The sequence below is a fragment of the Primulina eburnea genome, chromosome 7 (assembly GCF_022965805.1).
Source record: "Primulina eburnea isolate SZY01 chromosome 7, ASM2296580v1, whole genome shotgun sequence".
Taxonomy (NCBI): domain Eukaryota; kingdom Viridiplantae; phylum Streptophyta; class Magnoliopsida; order Lamiales; family Gesneriaceae; genus Primulina; species Primulina eburnea.
In genome coordinates, this window is record NC_133107.1 from 21,766,306 (window position 1) to 21,784,347 (window position 18,042).

Consider the following 18,042-nt stretch of genomic DNA (forward strand, 5'->3'; position numbering starts at 1 on the left):
AAATTACTAAGATACAAACAATAAACATGATTTTATTTTAAAATAATATATATATATTTTTAAATTTTTTTCATAAGTTTGTTCTCCCCCCAATCAGAATATGACATTGTCCCTAATGTCAAAGTAACTATTAATAAATAGTACATAATGAAAGAGATATCACCTGGAATTTTATTGAAGATAACAAACTGAAACAAACGCAAACCAATCCACAACTTTTGAATCAATGATCCAACTTCCTTTTCTTACTGCTTGATTGCGACCAATTGATCTTTGTTATCATCGGATCAGGCTTATGAACAAAAGCTTCCAAATCATCAATTAGTTGGTCGGCAGTCGAAGCACAGATGAGCATCCGTCGTGAATTTTCTGAAATGAAATTTTGTTCCACAACTTTATCAAGAAATGTCAACAAAGTGTCATAATAATTATTGATATTCAACAAGCCCACAGGTTTATTATGGATATTAAGTTGTGCCCAATAAACAGTGTGAAAAATTTCTTCTAATGTACCAAAACCACCTGGTAGTGCGATAAAAGCATCAGAATTTTCAATCATTTGAGTTATTCTTTCATCATAGAAAAAACTTTTAATTCCTCCCCAATCGTAACACCTGTAATATTTCCTTCAGCTAAAGCTGTAGGAATAATACCCAAAACCTGACTACCTCCAAGACAAGCAGATGTTGAAACAGATCCCATTAACCCAATATTACCTCCCCCATATACCAAGTGAATTTTTCTCTCAGCTAATATCTTTCCAAGATTATTCGCTGCTTCTACAAACACTTCATTTTTTCCAGGACTCGACCCACAAAATACACAAATATTTTTCAATGTTTGTGCAGAGGATCCAGCCATGTTTTTACTTTCTTTTTTTGGTCTGCGAAAATAGAGAGAAAGATGAGAGATTTTATAGGGTAATATGTTATCATGACAAAACTATGGGTCACAGCTGTAAACAGAATAAATAGTAAAAACAATAATGACACACATGCATATAAACAGTAGTGTGATTGTGGCTCACAATTTTCCTCTAGTTTTACGACCAGAAACGACTTCAACGCCTTCTATGAGTCAAGGATATGCTTCCCATCCAATTTTCTTATAAATTGGCAAACAGAGTCTTTTTTAGTCAGATTCCCAAGACTATGACGCTCATCTTAGAATTGTTTGCATAAACGGAGAAGTTCAATATGCACATGTCCACTAGAATGCGTCTCAAGAGTCAATAAGATGTTATCTAAAGACTCCTTACTCAGCCCATTCTTAATGAAACCAATTTTATCTTCTCTGTTATCGTAAACACATCCCAAAGATCTGCATCGTTTGTCACAAGTCCATCTTGCACACTTATGACAAACCCCTAACCTTTTGGCCCTACGTTTTTTCGCATAAGTGCTTTTTCCTAATCCAGGCAAATACCGAATGAGCAATGATTGTGGAACTTCTCCTCCTAATCAGACTTTAGCTTCTATTTCAAGACGAATATCTTCTGGAATTCCTTTTTGCATTAGCAATCTCAATCTTTCACACCTTCTTGCATAAATTTTTCTTAGAACATTTTCAGAAACAGAGGGAAAATATTTACAAATTTTTGAGAGAATTTCATCCATTTTGAAAAGAAAAGAAAGAATTTTTTTATTTTTGTATCAGCAATTATGGGAAACTGATTTAACCAACTATGAGAGTCACGGAGTACCGTTATCCGCCATTTAACCGGGAAATTAAAAAGATGAAGAAAACCTGAAATAAAAACAAACAAACTTAAATGCAACACCAAAAAAATAATATAAAAAATCAAGGATCAGAAAGAGAAATAAACTATTCCTGAAAGGTTTCATTTTCTAAAACTGGTTTAAGTCTTTGTCCATTTACTTTAAAAATATCACCATTTTTAGGATTTTCAATATCCACAGCTCCATAAGTATACACATTCTTTACAACATATGGGCCTGTCCATCTTGATCGTAATTTTCCTGGGAATATGTGAAGTCGAGAATTATAAAGCAAAACTTTTTTACCAATCTCAAAAGATTTTCTAAGAATTGTTTAATCATGAAATGATTTGATTTTTGCTTTATATATCCTTGAATTCTCATACGCGTCATTTCTGAGTTCATCAAGTTCATTAAATTTCAATTTACGCAATTTGTTGGCATCATCCATGCTTGAATTTAAAGTTTTGATCGCCCAATAAGCTTTATGTTCCAATTCCACAGGCAAATGACAATGTTTTCCATAAACCAACCTATAGGGAGACATATTCAATGATGTTTTAAAAGCTGTTCGATATGCCCAAAGTGCATCATTAAGTCTCAGAGACCAATCTTTTCTATTTGAGTTAACATTTTTTTTCAAAATTTGCTTTATCTCCCTATTAGCTAATTCAACTTGTCCATTTATTTGAGGATGATAAGGAGTAGTTACTTTATGAGTAATACCATATTTTTTCATTAATGAAGCAAACGGTTTATTAATAAAGTGAGTTCCCCCATCACTTATCATGGCTCGAGGAATTCCAAATCTACTAAAAATATTTTCTTTTAAAAATTGGATGACGATTTTATGATCATTTGTTCGACATGGAATTGCCTCTATCCATTTGGAAACATAATCAACTGCAACTAAAATATACAAGTATCCAAACGACGGTGGAAAAGGTCTCGTAAAATCAATTCCCCAACAGTCAAAGATTTCAATTTCAATGAGAGGATTCAAAGGCATCATATTTCTTTTTGAAATCGCACCCAATTTTTGACAATTTTCACAGATCTTGCAGATTTTGTGGGTGTCTTTAAACAAAGTGGGCCAATAAAATCCACACTGCAAGATTTTTGCAGCCGTTTTCTTTGAAGAAAAATGTCCTCCACATGCTTCTGAATGACAAAATTTAATGACACTACTTACCTCATTGTCGGGTATTCAACGTCGAAAAATTTGATCTGGACAATACTTGAACAAATACGGATCATCCCAATAAAAGTTTTTTACCTCATTCAAAAATTTTCTTTTATCTTGGGAACTCCATTGCGATGACATTTTTCCTGTCACAAGAAAATTTGCTATGTTAGCAAACCAAGGTGTAGTAGTAACTGAAAATAGATGTTCATCAGGAAAATTATCGTCAATTGGTGTCATTTCACAAGATGATCCTGTTACTAGTCTCGATAAATGATCAGCTACGACATTCTCGGTTCCTTTTTTATCTTTGATCACAATGTCAAATTCTGCAGCAACAAAATCCATCGTATCAGTCGTGGCTTTGCATCTTGTTTGGTCAACAAATATCTAATAGCAGAATGATCAGTAAACACAATAGTCGTTGATCCAAGCAAATAAGAACGAAATTTATCTAATGCAAATATTACAACAAGTAGTTCTTTTTCAGTTGTGGAGTAATTCATTTGAGCATTGTTTAAAGTTCTACTTGCATAATATATCACATAAGGCTTACCGTTTCTTCTTTGACCTAATACTGAACCGATTGCATAATCACTCGCATCGCACATGATTTCAAATGGTAAAGACCAATCAGGAGGTTGCATGATAGGAGTTGATGTTAAATGTCGAATGATTTTATCAAAAGCATTTTGACATTCTTGAGTCCACTCAAATGCAGTGTCTTTTGTTAAGAGGTTACAAATGGGTTTAGAGATTAAAATAAAGTCCTTTATAAACCTCCTATAAAATCTAGCATGTCCCAAAAATGAGCAAATTTCTTTAATGATTTTTGGAGAGAGTAAATTGGCAATGACATCAACTTTTGCTTTATCAACTTCAATTACATGAGATGACACGACATGTCCCAAAACAATTCAATAGACTAAACATATCAATCTGATAATCTGCAAATATCAATGCAATAAAATAAAGTATGTGATTTTGGGAAACTCAAGTCAAACCTAACTAGAGTTGTGCAATCCCGAATCAACATTTATTTATACCTTTCTTGCTTTCGCTCTGATACAATCGAAGTCTTGACTCACAGTCTGTCACTGTTCAATCTGGAAATGATAATATCAATATCTGTATCAATATTCTAATCACATCATGACATCTCTGTTTTATCAAATTCTGACAGTACAATAGTACAATCCTGCGATATCGGTGCTACCAAACCAGTATCTACTAATTCCAATAATTTACAATCAACCACCGTACAAATCTGACATCAATTCTAGTCACTCTCATTCTGAAAATCATAACAATTCCATATTCAGTTTGTTTCTTAATCTGACTTCGATTCTACACTGTCTAACATGTCAAGAACAACATATATGACGTGTATTCAATTCCAACAATATCATAATTTCAAAACATGTCAAAACGTAATAAAACTTATGTCCTGTAGTAGCTTGCGTTGATATGAACACAGTACCGAAGTCGGATTTAAAATCTAACGGATGGATTTCTCACGAATCAAATTCTAAAATCAAATTGGAAAATGGGTCTCGATTTCTTCTTTTTTTCTCTGATTTTTCATTTACCTTCGAATATATATATATATATACCGTGCATGTTTCCCAACACGTGGCCCATGTCTTTGTGCTGCATGTCTCGCGCATATGCGCGAGACATTCTGTCTCGGCGCGTAGCTTCACGGAGACTCACGCATATGGGCGCCCTTACTCGGCGCATATGCGCGAGGCCATTGCTCAAAATTGTCAACTCTTGGGTTGTCTCGTGCATGTGCGCGAATCCAAGTCGGGCATGTGCGCCAACCTTTCTGGACCTTTCGCGCATGTGCGCGCATATAGTCGCGCATGTGCGCCGATGCTATTGTCCTCGCACATCAATTTTCACACGTGATCTCATTTCGTGTTTCGGTTAGCCCTTTCATAATCGTCTCGATTAGAAATTAATAATCGTAATTTAACACGATATAAAATCTTGGGAATTAAATTTCTCCCCCCCTAAGATACGATTTCGTCCCCGAAATCTCAGGTAATTAATCGTATCAAAAAGGAGTATATATACAAAACTGTATAAGAAATTTACATTATCGAAATAACTCTGGAAACTCTTGTCTCATAGCTGATTCAGTTTCCCAGGTTGCTTCTTCAGTACCATGATGAGTCCATTGAACTTTTACGAGTGGAATAGTCTTCGTTCTGAGCTGTTTTTCTTTATGATCGATAATCTGAATCGGTTTTTCAACATAGCTCAACGTCTCACCCAGTTCGGCCTCGTCTGGCTGAATAGCAAGTGAAGCATCAGGAAGGTATTTTCTTAATAACGATACATGAAAGACATCATGTATTCCGGATAATGAAGGCGGTAAAGCAAGTCGATAGGCACGATCTCCTATCTTCTCAAGAATCTCACAAGGCCCAATGTATCGTGGAGACAGTTTCCCTTTCTTGCCAAATCTGACAACTCCTCTGAAGGGTGAAATCGTTAGAAATACTCGGTCTCCTACACCAAATACCAACAGTCTGCGTCGAACATTGGCATATTTGGTCTGTCTATCTTGCGCTGCCTTCATTTTCTTTCGAATTAGCTTCACTTTTTCTGTCATATCTCTGATCATATCAAGTCCAATCTCAGGCACTTCAGAGATACCATCACAATAGAGAGGGGATCGACACTTCTTTCCGTACAACGCTTCGAATGGTGCCATCTCAATACTCGTCTGATAGCTGTTGTTGTACGAAAACTCACAAAGCGGCAATGCATCTTGCCAATTAGTGCTGAAATCCAGCACTACTGCTCTCAGCATATCTTACAATGTCTGGATAGTCCGCTCTGACTGTCCGTCAGTGTGTGGATGATAAGCGGTACTCAGGTGTAACTTCGTACCGAGAGCCTGTTGCAAACTCTGCCAGAAGTGCGAAGTAAATCGAGGATCACGGTCTGATACAATTGACTTCGACACTCCATGTAATCTGACCACTTCTCTGACATAGATCTCTGCCATCTGGTCAAATCTGTACGTCATCTTGTAAAGAATAAAACATGCGGATTTGGTCAATTATCAATCACGACCCAAATTGCATCACAACCTCGGGAGGAACGCGGTAGCTGCGTCACAAAATCCATGGAAATGTGATCTCATTTCCATTCAGGAATAGACAAACTCTGTAATAAACCTCCTGGTTTCTTTCTTTCTGCCTTCACCTGCTGGCAATTCAGACATTTGGAAACAAATTCTGCGATGTCAGTCTTCATTTGTTTCCACCAGAACTGTCTTTCCAAATCATTATACATCTTTCTGCCACCAGGATGAATACTGAATCGACTGTTGTGCGCTTCTGACAATACTTGTCATCTCAAATTTGAAACATTTGGCACACCAACGATTATTCACATACAAGACGTTATCACGTACCTGATACTCCGATCGATGTCCTGTTCTAACCATCGCTATTGATTTCTGTATATTCTGATCAACTTTCTGAGCTGCCTTGATTCTCATAATCAGTTCAGGTTCTACTTGCATCCGTATAAAGTCTTAACGGTCGATAATCTGTTTCAAATGCTAATCAGACAGACAACAATCTTCTATCAAATTTGAAACACCGATCGTCGACAAGGATAAAGAACATACCTTTCGACTTAGTGCATCAGCTGCTGCATTAGACTTTCCCGGATAGTATTGGATTTCACAATCAAAGTCTTTAAGCAAATCCAGCCATCTTCACTGTCTCATATTTAATTCAGATTGTGAAAAAGATATTTGAAACTCTTATGATCAGAATATATCTCAAACTTCTCCCCATAAAGGTAATGTCGCCATATCTTTAATGCAAAGACAATGGCTGCCAATTCTAGGTCATGAATTGGATAACGGGTCTCATGTGGTTTAAGTTGTCTTGAGGCATAAGCAATAACATGCCCTCGCTGCATCAAAACACATCCCAACCCTCTGTGATAAGCGTCGCAATAAACCACAAAATCACCAGTACCGGATGGAATAGTCAACACCGGGGCATTGGTCAACCTCTTCTTTAACTCCAGAAAACTGGTCTCACATTCTTCAGACCAAAAAAATGGAGCATTCTTCTGAGTCAGCTGAGTAATTGGTTTAGCAATACTCGAGAAATCTTTAATGAAACGACGGTAATATCCCGCTAAACCCATGAAACTGCGAATTTCAGGCACTGACGTCGGTCTTGGCCCAGAAATCACGGCTTCCACTTTACTGGGATCCACTGATATCCCGTCTCCGGATATAATATGACCTAGAAATACTACCTGTCTTAACCAAAACTCGCATTTTGACAGTTTAGCATATAACTTCTCAGCCCTTAAAATTCGCAACACAATTCTTAAATGCTCAGCATGCTCACACATATTCTTCGAATAAATCAAAATATCATCGATGAAAATAATCACAAAATTATCAAGATATTTCTGGAAGATACGGTTCATCAATCCCATAAACACAGCTAGAGCATTCGTCAAACCAAATGACATGACAATAAATTCATAATGTCCATACCTGGTTCTGAATGCGGTCTTTGAGATATCAGAATCTCTGACTCTCAGCTGATGATATCCCGATCTTAAATCAATTTTGGAATATACGGAAGAACCCTGCAACTGATCGAATAAATCATCAATACGAGACAAAGGATATTTATTCTTTATCGTTGCCTTGTTTAGTTGCCGATAGTCGATGCAGAGTCTCATCGAACCGTCTTTCTTTCTTACAAACAATATTGGAGCACCCCAAGGAGAAACACTCGGTCTGATGTACCCCTTGGCCAGTAAGTCTTCCAGCTGATTCTTCAATTCTTTCAATTCAACTGGTGCCATTCTGTACGGAGCTCTAGATATCGACACTGTACCTGGCATCTATTCAATACTGAAATCTATCTCTCTAACTGGAGGTAATCCCGGGATCTCATCTGGGAAGACGTCAGCGAACTCACGTACCACTGGCAAGTCTGCCAATGATGGACTCGACTTCAGTACATCTACTTAATAGACAAGGAATCCCTTTGCTCCTTTCTGTAACAATCGAGTCATAGATAATATGGATATTAAAGGAATTCTCGATCTAGAACCCTTACCATATAATTTCCACTCTTCAGCCATATCTGGTCTGAATCTCACTATCTTGTGGAAACAATCAACTGTCGCTCTGTACTTTGTCAGCATATCAATACCGATAATACAATCGAAATCGGACAGCCCAAGTACGATGCAATCTAATTCAATCTCATGCCCGTCATACTGTAGTACACAATGCTTAACAGAGTTTACAGATATCAAACCTATCCCCAAAGGCAAACAGACAAACACTACAGTAGCTAAAAACTCTACAGGCAATGCATGACTTAATGCAAATCGTTCAGAAATAAATGTATGTGAAGCACCGGCATCAATCAATACGTAAGCAGAGTAACCACATAAAGAACAGTTACCTGCCACAACGTCATCTGGTGCTTCCTGAGCCTACTCCTCCGTCAAAGCGAATACCCTGGCCTGCTGTCTAGGAGGCTGGCTAACAGTCTGGCTACCTCCTGGCCTCTGCTGTGACTGAGATGGCGCTGGCTGGAATGTGTGAACAGCAGCTGATCGTCTCTCAGTCTGTGCTGCTGATCCCGATGACTCGGCTCCCTGAGATCTTTGGGAACCTCTCTGTGGACACACTTTAGCAAAGTGTCCCGGCTGTTTACAAATGTTGCAACAACCAGTCACTCCCTGGCATTGTTCAGTTGCATGTCTTCCTCCGCAAGTCTTGCAATAAACTCCAGCGTAACTCTGGCTCTGTCTGGAACCACCGGAGCTGGAATAACTGCTGCCAGATTTCTTGAATTGCTTTCCTCTGGCTTTCAAAAATTCTTTCTTCCCTCCACTGCTGCTGACACCCTCAAATCTGGGAGGGGGTTGTTGTGGTCTCGGTGCTGGAGGCACAAATGAAACTCCTTTTTGTCTCATCAGATCGGCTTCTGCTCCCTTAGCTCTGTTCAGGGCGTCAGTAAAATTATTCGGTCGCCCTGTGTTCACCAATGTGAAAATATCGGGGTTCAAGCCATGGATGAACTGGTCGGCAGTAGCTTCCTCGCTGTCAGCCACATGTGGAGCAAATTTCAGCAAGGAGGAGAACTTGGACACGTACTCTTCTATGTTCATCTGTCCTTGCCTTAGATTGGCAAACTCCGCCCCCTTGTCCTTTCGGTACGACACTGGAAAGAATCGTTGGTAAAATTCAGTTCTAAAAATATCCCAGGTAATAGTCGTACCTCTATGCTCCAATTCCCTCTTTCTCGTAATCCACCTGTCTTTGCAACATCGTGTAACTGGTGTCCAATCAATTTCACTCTCCTCTCATCTGTATACTCCAAGGATTCGAACAGCATCTCAATATCATCAAGCCAACTCTCGCACTCCACAGCGTTCTCTGTTCCTTTCAAAGTCGGCGGATGAAATGACTGAAATCGTTTCAGTAACGTTTCCATTGGAGTCGGGGTGACATCCATTGGAGGATTTGATGTACTTCCTTGTTCTGGTACTCGCCTCGGAGGCATATCTGATAAACAAATAGATTAGTAACAAATACCACAATTCTGTTTCAATCCTCCTCTGATCATCTTACTGCTGATCTAGAATCAGTAATGATCCAATCTCAATAAAACATATTACTATATCAAATCAGATAAAGAAGTAACATGTATTAAAGCAGTAAGACATGCTAGCATTCAACAGCAGGAAAGAAAACCTCAATCTACCCCGCTCACTAGCCTCTTCTATCTCAATCTAAAGGATCTATCGCTCTGATATCACCTGTTGTGGGGACCCGTACGCTAATCATCTTCTTAATCATCATTGGGACTAATTTAATCAATTAGAATAAACAGGGTCTAAATTTTTTTTTAAATGCGAAAGGTAATGGAATCATTCTATTATACAAACCAGTATAATAATACAAATCCTGTATAACATGCATCTAGTTCAAAACTAGGTTAACCTACTACATCAAGTAATAAAACCTATCTATATCCATGTCCGGAATCACCACTCTAATCTCGATCTTTCTTCACCTCTGTGACCCTGAACCTGTCCCACCTGTTGCCATGCACACATACAGACAAGACAACAGCCGGATAACTCCGGTGAGATATAAATATCCCAGTATAAACAATGTATTAATGCAATCATATAAAACATATATAAAAGCATAAACAATTATTAAAACATGTATCCAATCTGACTACATGAACAAATACGAATCTGTATTTAAGTCAATGACTTGTTATCTTATCTTATCTTATTTCTAACCTAGGGATCCCAATCAAATTTAGACTTTGGTATGCTGTATCGAATGTCTACAATAGACGTCGATCTACATCTAAGCTCATCGATACATCGTAAGTCTAGAGTCTTCGCGGTTCTGCCAAAGACTCGGCGGTTCTGCCCTAGCTAGGCTGATCTGCCCTAGACTCAAACTCTGGCTCTGCTATAATTCAATAGACTAAACATATCAATCTGATAATCTGAAAATATCAATGCAATAAAATAAAGTATGTGATTTTGGGAAACTCAAGTCAAACCTAACTCGAGTTGTGCAATCCCGAATCAACATTTATTTATACCTTTCTTGTTGTCGCTCTGATACAATCGAAGTCTTGACTCACAGTCTGTCATTGTTCAATCTGGCAATGATAATATCAATATCTGTATCAATTTTCTAATCACATCACGACATCTCTATTTTATCAAATTCTGACAGTACAATAGCACAATCCTGCGATATCGGTGATACCAAACCAGTATCTACTAATTCCAATAATTTACAATCAACCACCGTACAAATCTGACATCAATTCTAGTCACTCTCATTCGGAAAATCATAACAATTCCATATTCAGTCCGTTTCTTAACCTGACTTCGATTCTACACTGTCTAACATGTCAAAAACAACATATATGACGTGTATTCAATTCCAACAACATCATAATTTCAAAACATGTCAAAACGTAATAAAACTTACGTCCTATAGTAGCCTGCGTTGATATATATATATATATATATATATATATATATACCGTGCATGTTTCCCAAAATGTGGCCCATGTCTTTGTGCTGCACGTCTCGCGCATATGCGCGACCACCTTCTGCGTATATGCGCGAGACATTCTGTCTCGGCGTGTAGCTTCACGGAGACTCGCGCATATGCGCACCCTTACTCGGCGCATATGCGCGAGGCCATTGCTCAAAATTTCCAACTCTCAGGTTGTCTCGCGCATGTGCGCGATCAGGCATGCACCAACCTTTCTGGACCTCTCGTGCATGTGCGCCGATGCTACTGTCCTCGCACATCAATTTTCACACGCGATCTCATTTCGTGTTTCGGTTAGCCCTTTTGATAATCGTCTCGATTAGAAATTAATAATCGTAATTTAACACGATATAAAATCTTGGACATTACAGGTTTTAACTCCAATATGGGTGGTTCGCCTTTGTTCTCATATTTTGCATCAAATTCTTTCTCTGATCCTGGTAACGAGTGATACCTGATAAATTCATCAAGATCAATTTCAATATTTTCTTTAACAGTTTCAATTGAACAAATATCTAATTGATTACGAGTACTCCCTTCTTGAATTTTTTCTTCCACAAGAGTTTCAATAAGATTTTCATACTTCACTTTCATCTCCTTTGTCATGTGGTTGCTTACAAAGATTAAAAACATTGAGCTCCAAGGTCATGTTACCAAATGACAACTTCATTATTCCATTCATGCAATTTATAAGGGCATTAGAAGTTGATAAAAATGGACAACCCAGAATTACAGGAATTGCATTACAAGCTTCGATAGGTTGTGTATCTAAAACTATGAAATCGACAGGATATACAAAGTTATCAACTTGAACAAACACGTCTTCTATCATACCTCTTGGCACCTTAACAGATCTATCGGCAAGTAAAAGTGTTACCGAAGTAGATTTTAACTCGCCTAGATTGAGTTCTTGATAAACTGAATATGGAAGTAAATTCACACTAGCTCCAAGATCAAGCAAGGCTTTTTTAATCTTTCTTTCTCCAATAATACATGAAATAGTAGGACAACCAGGGTCTTTGTATTTCAAAGTATTATTATTTTGAATGATTGCTTACTTGTTCGGCTAAAAATGCTTTCTTTTTCACATTCAATTTTCTTTTCACAGTGCACAAGTCTTTCAAAAATTTGGCATATGATGGTACCTGTTTTATTGCATCTAATAAAGGAATATTAACTTTTACTTGTTTAAAAAATATCATATATATCAGAATTCAAATTTGATTTTTTTGTATTTTTCAATGCATGAGGGAATGGTGGTGACACTGTCTGTTGAACCTCCTCTTCGTAAGTTATGGGTTCCACTTCCTTATCCTTTGGAGTTGATTTATCATCATCTTCACAAGGTTCAAGAATGGATTTTTCCACAACCTTATCACTTCGAAGGGTAATAACAGATTTTACCTGATCCATCGGTTGAGTTCCAGAAGTTCCAGTTTGTGAATGATGATCCTTGGGATTAGGCAAAGGTTGTGAAGGAAATTTACCTTTTTCATGAACATTAAGTGCAGATGCAAATTTAGCAAGAGTATCTTTCAAATCTGTCATGGTTTGAGCAGTTTGAGTATTGATAGACTCTTGCTTTGCAATGAAAGAATTCAATGTATCTTCCAAATTTCTTTTAGATAGAGGAACATAAGGTGCATAATTTAGAAAATTTTGTTGATTTTGGAAATGTGGTTGTGAAAATTGTGCAGCATTATCATTCCTCCAACTAAAATTTGGATGATTTCGCTAACCTGGATTGTAATTTTGAGAAAATGGTTCAAAATTTGTCCTTTTGAAATTGTTCAAAACATTGGCTTGTTCATGGAGACATTCTTTAAAAGAGGGCAAAGTGGGACAATCTTGTGTAAAATGATCACTTGTATCACAGATATGACACACAATTTCTTGAACATATTTTAATTGACCATTCTTTTCAATTCAAGTGCCTCAAATTTTTTTGCCAAAGAGGTAAATCTAGCTTGAAGATCATTTCATCTTTGAGAGTGTACATACCTCCACCAGATGTAGGAGATTGAATTTTGTTTGATGGTTCGATTGTACCTATAGTGTTCCAATTTTGAGCATTTTCAGCTAATGAATCGAGATACTCAATTGCCTCGTTTGGATCTTTATCTTCAAATGTTCCATTACACATAAATTCAACCATTTGCCTATCTTTAGGTGTTAAGCCTTCATAAAATTGAGAAACAACTCTCCAAATTTCAAAACCATGATGTGGACAAAGATTAAGCAATTCTTTGTATATATCCCAACACTAATAAAATGTTTCTCCTTGTTTTTGAGTGAAAGTAATGATTTGCCTTTCGAAAGAATTTGTTCTATGAGATGGAAAAAACTTTTTCAAAAATTGTTGTTGCAATTCATCCCAAGTTCGAATGGATCCCGATCTAAGATTTTGTAGCCAAGTTTTAGCTTTATCTTTTAAATAAAAAGGAAAAAGCTTAAGTCGAATGGTGTTCATGCTAAAATTTAGATCATTATATGTGTTGCACACTTCTTCAAACTCTCGTAAATGCATGTATGGATTTTCAGAATCTAAGCCATGAAAATTGGGTAAAAGTTGGATAATACCAGGCTTAAAATTGAAATGAGATGCATAAGGAGAAAAACTAGACATGAAGGTGCACTAGTATGTGTAGGATTCATGTGATCTCTAAGTGTTCTTTGTATATCATGATCATGTTGAGATTGAATTTCATCTTCATTTTCTGGATGCGTTCTTCCGCCATATTTTGTAAAACTAAAGGGTTATTTCGAATGAGTCGACCACTAAGTGTACGTGATCAAATGCTCATGCAAATGCAAATGCAAAGAATAAAAACACACAAAAACAAAAAAATTCAAATAAAGAAAAATAAACTATAAACAAAATTAAATAGACTTGAAATTAAATTATACTTCCCCGGCAACGGCGCCAAAAACTTGTTGCGACTTTGATTGTTGCACTTCCAAGAGTAAGTTGTCCACAGGTAGTATAATTCAATGAGTTCGAATATCGTATCCACGAGGAAGCTAAGGTAATTACAAGTCCACTACAATGTCTTTTTATTTATTTTTTCTTTTAGTTGTTTGAATCTTGAATTGGTAATTTTTAATTGTTCAAATTTTAATTTAAGTAGTTGAGATTAAAGGATCCACTCTTGGTATTTTAATAAAGTTAACATTAACGAACATTATTGAAATCCACTTAATAAAATGGTTCCAATATATTAAATAATCATATTTATATTATGTTATATATTATTATCTTATAAGTATATAATATATACCAAAACTTATAAATGTTGTCAAGTATTTATTGTGCTATATATATATTTGTAAACACTAAATCAAGGTTCCCACTTTAATTGGTTGTTAAAACCAAACTAAAATTTAAATGATACCAAGAAATTAATATTATGATATATTTATATATAGTAAATCAAGGTTCCCACTTTAAATGTTTGGTAAAACCAAACAAACATTTAAATGGTTCCAAGTAATTTAATATTATAATATATCATATATAATAAATCAAGACATCTACTTTAAATGGTTGGTAATACCAAACTAACATTTAAATGGTTCCAAGAATTTAGTGTAACATATAGCAACAATAAATCAAAACTCCCACTTATAAGTAGGGTATAAAAATGCTTAAAGAAATAAATATAACATAAACAATAAATAATGATTAAATAATATAAAACATAGATTCTTACCTTTTAGTAACCTTATTATCATGCCAAGAGTTTCACATTTTCATCTCAACTTTAGGAAGTTAGCTATTCATTATTCAAAGTGTAAAACTTTGAATATGAAATTAACATACTAATTATATTTAAATGAAGAAATAAAGGAAAAATATAGAGAGAAATATTATGAACTCAAATGTTTGTTCATAAAATGAGGGATATCTCAATACATTACAATGCACCTCTATTTATAGCCAAATTTGGGGAGACAACCACAAATAAAATATTATTTTTTTACACATAAGTCTTCATTGGTGTTCCAAGATATTATATTATATTACACACCACTTTTGAAAATCTTCTTCTCCGAATTTGCTTCTTCACATAAAAAGAAACATGTGGATAATTGAGTTGTCTAGTTGTGGTATTTTTTTCAGACCATTTGACCAAGTAATTTGAGAGATATGGTCAAAATACTAGAGCATGGTAAAACTGTCACTTCTTTGGTAACTTTATTTGTTGCTTAATTTGATCCCAATTGTGAGAGGATTTTTATATTATGCTTGCCACCAATATTGTAGATATTAACATCAACTTTCTACAGGTCCAAGAATCATCTTAATCTCATTTGCAACGCCAAGTTTATTCTTGTTTTATCGAACCTGTAAAATATAGTAAAAACTTATAATTACACAACTACTTATATTTTATACAATTTATTATAAAACATATAATATTTAAACATTTAATAAAACAAAAACTATATATTTATATTATAAACATTTAATTAATGTACAAATTTTATGTTTATCACATATTTCATAATTTCATAAAAAAAAAAAACATGACCATGATGCATAAAAATTTAAAAGCATGGTAAATTTGTGCTTTGGGCGCTGCTAGAACTAAAATCTCACCCCGGGTGCAAAACGACTATTTTTCTCTAGAAACCCAAAATGACTGTTTGACCCTTGGGCCTCTAAAGTTTTACCCGAAGGTTACCAAACTCCTTAAAACATCCCAAAATATAATTAAATGTATTCCTTAGACGTAAACTTGAGCACATTTCAAACTTAACCGACTTGTTTTAAAACATGGATCGTAGTCACGGTTTTAATCCAAATCGACCCGAAACTTAACCGAAATTTCTGCCACCTTAAAACACCACTTAATATCATCGAGGTAAACCTAAAACTCTCTAATGCAAACCACCCAAAGTCCCCAAAACCTTGTTGAAAGCTACTGAAATTTCCAGCACCAACAATTCGAAAACCCTACTCACCAATTCTCGGCCCTAGCTCGATAGCCACCCCAACCAGCCTTGAACTAGACCACTTAGGACCAAGACCTTACCCTACTGGACTCAAATTACCATGACTTGCAGCTACATGCAAACCCCACGATGCCCCAACTTGTCATGGCCCGAAATCACCCCACCCGAGACTCACCCCTCCATCATGCAATCGGCCGGCTATATGGATGGTTCCAGCGATGGTTGAGCCTACCTGCGGCGTGTCTTAGACCCACCAGGGTTTTTTCCATGCCTCGGTTCAGCCCTTGCACCGCCAGCTCCACTCCTCACTCAATCCACCATCAAAACAAGACACACCTCCAAGCGCACCTCTCGGCCTATGCAACAACTTGCCCAAATCATGACTCAAACCTATTGTCCCTTAATTGTTGACGTGGTTCAGCCTCTAAAAAACAGCAGCCGACAGCTCTAGCACAGCCACAAAAAAAACGTGAGATGTAAAGGATGTATGTGTGAACCATAAGAAAAACGAACCATAAACGATTGTCCATGCAAAAACCCGATCAAAGCATATAAAAATCACGCATGACAGCATATAACGACGTGAATGATGCCTAAAATAAGATACATGGCATGCATTAATGATTTAAGAACGAAAGCTTGAAGAAAAACGCGTCGGGGAAGCGCCGGATGAGCGGGGAATGATCCTCTTGAGATCACGCAGCTATGGCCGAGAGATTGCTGCTGTTTTTCTTACAAAATTTTTAAGGGGAGGCTGCTGAAGGGGGGAGGAGGGCGGCTGCTAGGTTAGGGTTAGGTTTAGGGTGGGTTTGTGGGGTTTTAAAAATACTTAAATGTGCACTAATGGGCCCTAGAAACTTTTAAAAGTGTTTTGAGCCCGTTTAGCATAAAAACAAACCCATCAATCCTAAAAACAACCCTGAAAAGTATTTCGTTTTGTTAAATTTTTGAAAATATTGCTCGAGCCCTCAAAAAGTCCTTTAAATCGTTAAAATTTACGTACCGATTAAAAATATGATCTGGCGGGTAAAAATACCCAACAAAGCCCATTTTTTGAAAAATACACATAAAACACCTTATATTAATTAATAAAAATTAATCATGTAATTAAAATAATTTTCCTGATAATTCCCCGGTCTCCGTTCCTCGATCGAGCGTGAGATGCATCTAGAAACCCTAATGCGTGTACTTTTAAAACAATCGTGAAATGAATCCTATCATGCAATAATTATGCATTAAATGCATAAAATAAATAAACACCTAATTTAAATAAAACCCTAGATTGCATGCATTCAGGTTACGTAAATTTAAATTCTTGGACCTTACAAATGTAAGGCTCGAGAATTATCAACTGTTATTGATGTTCGATTTGAAGCAATGAGAATGCATGTTATATTATATGAAGTGTTAGGTGAAAAAGATAGAATTTTACAATGTAAGGCCGAAGCCAGACCGCACCCGCACTCAGAAGTGGACAGCACCCGCGGTGCATTGACAGAAAGTTGATGGATTTGTGCGAAGCAAGATCGCACCCGCGGTGCTAACAAGACCGCACCCGCGGTGGTGAGACCGCACCCGCGGTCATGCAGGGACCGCACCCGCGGTCTAAGAATTACGGAAAATGCAAGATGTGCCGTGGGCACAGCGCACCCGCACTGCTAGTGTACCGCACCCGCGGTCGTGCGTGTAACTTGAAGAATGAGCCATGTGCTTTAAACCATGCAATATAGATTATGTGTCTTCACCTCTTCCATTTCAGAGTGCTGAGGCCGAGGGAACTTCAAGGAGAGAGCTTCCATTTCTTTTGATCTTAGAGTTGTGATTGTGCGAGATTTAGCCATCCGATTTGTGTTCCGAGGTAAGATTTGTGTCTTTTACATCGACGGCAATAAGGTGACGTAAGTTTTATGTAATTCCAACATATTTCGACTTTTAGATGTTGGAGAAATTGTAATATGTTAGTTATATTGTGTTCTTGATATTATGAGCATCGTAGAAACGTTACCGGATTGATTTTCAGATACCGTATGACGTTGTTTCGAAATTCCAGCATGTATTATGAGAGATTATGCAGA

At 36.7% G+C, this 18,042-nt stretch overlaps 1 pseudogene; it reads right to left on the reverse strand.

The window, feature by feature from the left end:
* The window catches only part of LOC140835779 (uncharacterized), a 37,709-nt pseudogene extending 25,285 nt beyond the window's left edge, over positions 1-12,424 (reverse strand).
* Between the last annotated feature and the right edge of the window lie 5,618 nt (positions 12,425-18,042).